Source organism: Giraffa tippelskirchi, chromosome X (genome assembly GCF_054371585.1).
Source record: "Giraffa tippelskirchi isolate mGirTip1 chromosome X, T2T-mGirTip1v1.2.pri, whole genome shotgun sequence".
In the NCBI taxonomy this organism is placed as follows: Eukaryota; Metazoa; Chordata; class Mammalia; order Artiodactyla; family Giraffidae; genus Giraffa; species Giraffa tippelskirchi.
Genome location: NC_137289.1, coordinates 6705418 through 6712976, shown reverse-complemented (window position 1 = coordinate 6712976; position 7559 = coordinate 6705418). Strand labels below are relative to the sequence as shown.

General features: G+C 38.6%; 1 pseudogene; it reads left to right on the top strand.

Annotated features, from left to right (window-relative positions):
• Positions 1-5153: 5153 nt before the first annotated feature.
• Positions 5154-5692, top strand: LOC145536647 (oocyte-expressed protein homolog pseudogene; annotated as a pseudogene).
• The last annotated feature ends 1867 nt before the right edge of the window (positions 5693-7559 follow it).

The window sequence follows — 7559 nt, the reverse complement described above, 5'->3', positions numbered from 1 at the left end:
TTGGTTTGTTTTTTTTTTTTTTTTGTATTATCTGTTGACATTGCTTTTATAGGTAAATAGTATCATGATTGTGCTGTTGGCAATCAGCTCTTGCCTTTGGGACCTGTCTAGCTTGTGTCCAACTGGAAAAGCATGAGAGCTAGCACAAGAATGACAGATGTTTTCTTTACTGACAAGAACAGTGAGCCAAAACACATGATGTTGCATTAATTCCTTTGAAATATTGGTTCCAAGCAGACCACAGGATTGAGACTTGAAGTTTTGCAGCATGAGAGAGGAAGTAAACAAGTCAGAAGCACATCATTTCAAAATGACCCATGAAGTGGTCCAGGAAATAGCCTGAAGGGGTGGAAAGAGCAGTGGGTGAGGACCCAGGAAACCTGAGGCCAAGCCCTGTTGCTTTCACTAAGAAGCCAGAGGACTTTGGACAAGTCACTTCCCCTCTCTGAGTTCAAGTTTCTCATCTGCAAAGTAGATGAGAAATGTCTCCTGTTTTCTTGTGAGAGTAAAATGAAAGAGTTTTGCAAACCATAAAATACCAGAGAGTTGTACTGGATTCTTATTATTGAGAAAGGGTATTGCTATTCTCCTAAGAGAATAAAGAAACTGTTTGTTGTTTATCTTTATGTCAAATGTAATATATGGCATGTTGTTGTTTAAGAACTATAGAACATTTATATTCCACTAGGATGTCAGCTGGCAGAGTTTACACTGAAGTCAAAACAGATAAATAAGGAAATGGATCATATTAGAAGGAAGAGTAGGAGGATTCTTAAGTATTATATGTTAATGGTTATACCTAAATCAGTTTCCATGTCCCATTGTTTAGTTAATAATTTATGAAAAATGGTTTGGTTTCTTTGACCTTCTAAATTCTATTTGGATGCACTGTTGTTCCCCAATCCAAGTTCCCTCATTTTTATAGCCTATAAACCATGAATAGCCTTTGCAATTCAGTTTCCAGAATTTGCAGTGTGCTCTAGGTATTATCAACTGGTGATACTCAAGAAGGAATCACGTCATTTTTGTACTCATCTTTTTTCCCAGTGGCACAATGTCACTGTGACATTCTCAGCCTCTTAATCACTCAGATCAGACAGTGTCACTGTTTCTATATGTTGTGCGTTACATGCAAACTCCCCACACTTCCACTGAACATCCCATGTCACCTTTTCAAACAACCACACATCTGGGTGTGGCTTGGTACCCCTTCCTCAAGTCACTTTAGTCTCAAGTGAAACAGACTTGTCAGAATGAGAAAACGTTTGAAACTCCATGTCTTGGTTATAGTAGGTAGTCTTAAAGGATTAGTGACCATTGCTGTTATTTTGGAAGCACTTGAGCTGATGATATCCTTTGATATATTTTCTAGAACTCCTAGTGACAACTATTCTGGAATCATTAGCAGACATTGCTGGTTGGCAAATTCAACAGCCATTTTCAATTCCCTTTTCACTGCTGCCTGTAGATCCTGGAAAGTGAAGTTTGGCCACAGGTTTCAGTTCTGACAATGAGACATAGAGGGAATCTGTTGTATGACTTGGAAGAATCCTTGTTGTCTCCTGATAACAGAGCACATATGACTTCTCCTTTTCATTCTTCCTACTGAAATTCAGACAAGATGTCTGAAGCTATGGCAGCCTTCTTGTGACTATGATCTGATAAGACCTCATCACCCCCTACACATACATACACTTTGAGTGTAACATAGAGATGAAAAGATTCAAAATCCATGAGTCTATGAGGACATTGTTGAGCTATCTGCCCAACTATGAGGCTGCCTTACTTCATACCTGCTTTTAAATGGCAAGTAAATACCCTTGTACTTTCAACTTATATTCATCAGGTATTAGCTACTTTCAGCCAAAAACATTCCCAATGAATATATAACCCAAGACTGAATGACAGTTTCAGAAATGTGAAGATACTTTTCCATATAAATATCCATGACTTCTAGCTCCTGGTTTGCCAAAGAAGCTATACAAAGTATACTTTAAGGATGTGTCTGCTGGTAGAATGTTTTCATGAGACATAATTTTTATATCTAAAATTTAAGTTGTCTCTTGCCAGTGGGTAGTCCTCCTACCCCAATTTTAAATCCTTATACTTTATTCTCCTTTGAATTGTAGGAACATTGCTGTTCTTATTACTCCCATCTGCAAAAGGGAACAAAGTTAGTTTTTTTGTAAGTTGGAATAAAAAGCATCCTTAAATTGCTTTTTAATAAGTAAACACAGACATCAGGTAGATGACAACAATGATTACAGCATAACTACCTGCTTCCTAATACATGCTACCACAATGATTAAAAGAAAAAAAAAAAACAACAACAGACATTTGAAAGGGAATCTACATGAAAACCAGACTGATGCTGAAGCCAATACTTTGGCAACCAGATACAAAGAGACAACTCATTGGAAAAGATCCTGATGCTGGGAAAGATTGAAGGTAGGAGGAGAAAGGGGTGACAGAGGAGGAGATGGTTGGATGGCATCATCGACTCAGTGGACATGAGTTTGAGCAAGCTCCAGGAGATGGTGAAGGACAGGGAAGCCTGGTGTACTGCCGTCCATGGGGTCACAAAGAGTTGGACCCAGCTGATGACTGAAAAACAACAACATGAAAACCATGTCCTTAGCATAACTTGAAGACAAAGAATGTGCCCAAACTTCAATAACTGTAAGTGAAAAGAGAAAATTCACCAATTCCCAAGGTGTGATCTGTTATAGTTCTGGCCCTTGCCTGGGCTACTGTGAGGCTCTATGGCAAACAAAGATAGACCAAGAAAATCTTAAAGGAGAACCGAACAGAGAAGTTAGCAAAATGTCCTAAGTTTATTGTAAATCTAATGCCAGCAAGTCTAAGTCCACACTAAGTCTGAAAATACTAGAAGTAAAAGCTTCTAGGAAGACCAGAGCCTGAACTACAAGAAGGGAACTTCAAATTATATATGATTTAGAAGGGGTACATGTGGTTTAAAATGTTCAAGCCCTATCTAAACTAGGAGGAATGATGTAAAAGGACAGGCATGATGTGAATGAGCAGTTTTCAATATTCATAGTGTTGATGAGGGAAGTAAAAGCACAAGAAGGGAGTATTCAAAAGGACTAAAAAGGAAAAGGGGTAAGTTTAGGGTCCTGCAAGAAAAAGAGAGCCATAAGACCTAAAAACTTCCAACAGCCACCACCACTACAGAATTACATGGGCTTTGTTCTACTGAAAGAAAAGGGTGCCTGTATTAAGGCAGCTTGGGCTATCACAAGAAATACCATAGACTGAGTGGCTTCTAAACTACAGACATTTATTTTCTGATAGTACTGGAGCCTGGAAAGTCCAAGAACAAAGTCTGTCAGGATTCAGTTTTTTTCTGAGAACTCTCTTCCTGGCTTGCAGACAGCTGCCTTCTCAATGTGTCCTCACATGGCCATCTTCTCTGTGAATGAGGGCTCTACACAAGACCTCAATTAACCCAATTACCTCTTTAAAGACCTCATCTCCAAATACAGTCACACTGGGGGTTAGGGCTTCAACATATAAGGCTTCCCCTGGTGGCTCAGATTGTAAAGAATCAGCCTGCAATATAGGAGACCAGAGTTCAATCCCTGGGTCAGGAAGATCCCCTGGAGAAGGAAATGGCTACCCACTCCAATATTCTGGCCTGGAGAATTCCATGGACAGAGGAGCCTGGTGGGCTAGAGTCCATGGGGTTGCAAATAGTGGGACTTAACTGAACGGCTAACACTTTCATATAAATTTTGAGGGGACACAATTCAGTCCATAGTGGCACCATTAAATTAGAAGTCTTGTAAAAAGCCTTAATACCATAAAAATGAACAAAAAAGCTATGGCAGAAAATCAGGAAATAAAATATCATATACATTAACTGAGGATAATATCACCCTTCAAATAAAACAAGACAAAACATGAAGCATAAAAAAAAACCTATATGTCATCCACCATACATACCAAAATATACTCAAACAAGATCTTAATAAGGTTTTAAAAAACTATGTTGAAACAAATTCAAAAACTAAAAGAAGCAATGGATTGAAAATAAGCAGAAATAAAGAGATTTGGACTTTGGAAATAATGAAAGAAAAAGACCAAAATTATCTCATAAAAGAAAAATAAATTACAAAGGGCTCAAGGAAGAAAGAATTGGTTAAAATGAAAATTTTCAAAAGGAAGGGATAAAAAATCAAGAGGATAAAAATGCTACAAAGAAATAAGTAAAAATGGTCAGCGAGAAGACAGTGGAAAGGGAAGAGATACAAAGGCAAAGATTAATATTTGTGTTATTGGAGTTCATGGAGGAAAAAAAGCAGAAAAACTGATGCAGAGCTAAGATTTAAAATGATAAAGCAAGAAAACTTCCCAGAAATAGCAAAAGACCTGAATTGACCCATGGGTACCTAGAGAAATTAATAGATAATGATCAGCTCCATGACATGATCCAATAAAAGTATTAGATTTCAAACACAAAAATAAAATATTCAAGGGCTCCAGGCAAAAAAAAAATCAAAATCAATTAACATATGAAGCAATTAGACTGATCTTCACTTTTTTCAAAACCACATGCAAAGCAGGACAACAATGGAGCAACATTTAAAAAAAAAAACAGTGAAAGAAAGTATATATCCAATCAGTCTGTCCTTTGAATTTCAAGACTGTAGAAGAATAGTTTTCAATATACAAGAACTCAGGGAATTCAGAAGTCATCATCTTACTTTGAGAATATACTAGGGGATGAACTTCATCCAATCATGTTGCTACTGGGAAACTTCTGTAAAAGGACTAATGGTAAGCATATAAAAATATATCTAAGATCAAAAGTAAGAATGATGGTAGACTATTAATGCACAGAATTATGAATTGTGACAACGTAGAAATAATACTAGAAAAGAGGAAAAGCTCTGTGCTATATAGGCAATACGGCTTCTCAAGTGGCACTAGTGGTGAAGAATCCACCTGCCAACACAGGAGACATAAGAGATGCAGGTTTGATCCCTATGTTGGAAAGATCCCTTGGAGGAGGGCATGGCAACCCACTCCAGTATTCTTGCCTGGACAATCCCATGGACAGAGGAGCATGGTGAGCTATCGTCCATAGGCTCACAGAGTCAGAAATGACTGAAGCGACTTAGCATGCATGCATGCATATAGGCAACAGGTATGTTTTAAAGGAATTGGAAAACAAACAGGTAAACCAAATAGTAAAAAGTGAACTGGGCGTCCCGCGAGAGCTGCTCTTCTCGCCTGTGGTTGGAGCACGGTCGACGACGCTGGCGCTTCCGAGGCCCGCGGGGACAGACTGCTGGGGTTCCCCTTTCCCTCCCCACGGGTTCGCATCCGGCCTTGGTGGTTTCCTGTGCAGGACTTGAGGAATCTGCTGGTGTTCTTCCTGGAGGCGTGGCTGGCCGGCTCGATCTTTGGCCCAGACCGAGCCTTGGTTCCAGAAATGGAGTGGATGAGCCAGGCCCTGCTGATGGTGGACCCTGTTGACGCCGGGAACGTGGTCGAAGTCACCGTTTTCGCTCGGCTGGCAGTCCAGCGTCAGGTGAAGAGTGTGCTTCTGAGCCAGGTGTCGGTGCACCGGGAGTAGCACGCCAGAGCTGAGAAGATGGAACAACTCGAGGAATTCCTGAAGGCCCAGGAACCAAGTCCCCGGGTGCCCCAGCATCCTGTTCCATGAGTGTTGTCAGGAGCTTGAGAACAGTCCTGCTTCTGCTGTTAATGTTCAAGAGAAGCAAATATCCTTAAATCTCTGCCTTTTCCCCTCCTGTGTCTTGATGAAGTATAGTGGTTTGATTATTTTGCTGCAAACCTGAGTTTGTAGTGCCATTCTAGTTAATAAATGAATTTCATTTTTGTCCAAAAAAAAAAAAAAAAGGTGAAGTGAGAAATCCAGGCAGGAAGTACATTTTTCAAAGAAGTGTAACAACAACAGTACATATAAAATGAAAGTACAGACTTTCGTACACAGTAGAAGAAAATTATTAAAAAAGAATTTATATCATAGAGAAAGACACAGAAAATATAGCAAAATTAATAATGATACAATATCAAAGCAGATTTGAGAAAAAAATTAATAATATCAGTAAATGAAAACAAGTGACTCAATTAATTCTTTTTTTTTGTCCCAGCCACATGTCATGTGGAATCTTGGTTCCCCATCAGGAATTGAACCTGGGCCCCAGCAGTGAAAGTGCCGAGTTCTAACCACTGAACTACCAGGGAATGCCCCAGTTAATTTTTAATTAACACTTTAATTGACTGGGCTTCCCTGATAGCTCAGTTGGTAAAGAATCTGCTCACACTGCGGGAGACCTGGATTCGGTCTCTGGGTTGGGAGGATCCCCTGGAGAAGGGAAAGCTACCCACTCCAATATTCTGGCCCAGAGAATTCCATGGACTGTATAGTCCATGGGGTCACAAAGAGTTGGACACGACTGAGCGACTTTCACTTCACTTTCATTGGCTCACAATAAAAGATCTGCTATAAGCCATATATAAAGCTGAACCTTAAACAACCTGAGCTGGAAAGGCTAAAAATAAATAGATGGATAAAAGAATAGCGGGCAAATGGCATTCAAAAGAGATAGTTAGGACTTCCCTAGTGGTCCAGTGGTTAAAGACTTTGCCCTTTCAAGACAGGGGCTCCAGTTCTATCACTAGTTGGGGAACTAGGTTCCCATAGGTTGTGGTGCTTGGCCCAAAAATTTAAAAAAAGATAGTCATACTGATATCAAACAAAGATGATTTCAGGCCACAAAGCATTACATGTAAAGCAGTAGAAAACTTTATTCTTGTTAGTTTTTTCTTGGCCAAAGCTTTATCAATTTTATTACTCTTTTCAAAGAACCATCTTTTGGTTTCATTGGTTTTTCTTTATGCTATTTCTGTTTTCAATATAATTGATTTCTGTTCTAACCTTTATTATTTACTTCCTTTGCTTTGGGTTTTATTTGCTCTTCTTTATCTAGTTATTTAAGGCGAAATCTCAGGTTACCAATTTTAGATCTTGTTTTCCAGTTTATATGTTTGCTGCAATAAATTTTCTTCTGACACTGCATTAACTATGTCCCACAGATTGATATGCTGTCTTCTTATTTGTATTCAGTTCCAAATATCTTTTTATTTTTCTCTGAGAATACCTCATTGACATATAGGATATTTAGAAGTATATTGTTTTATTTCCAAATACTGTGTATTTTCCAGGTGTTTTTTTCTTATTTGACTTCTATATAAAAACTGTTACAGTCTAAGAACATACTTTTATTATTTCTATTCTTTTGACTGTGTTAAGTTTTGTCTTTTGGCTCAGAATATGGTCCATCATCATGAATAGTCCATGTGCACTTAGAAAGAATGTATATTGTGTTGTTGCTGGGTGGAACATTCTATTAATATCAGTTAGGTAGAGTTGGTTGATAGTGTTGTTTGGGCTAGTTAGATGCTTTCTGATTGTCTGCCTACTTGTTTTATCAATTACTAAGAGAGGAATATAGAAGTCTTCAACTCTAAGTATGGCTTTGTCTACTTATTCTTTCAGATTGATC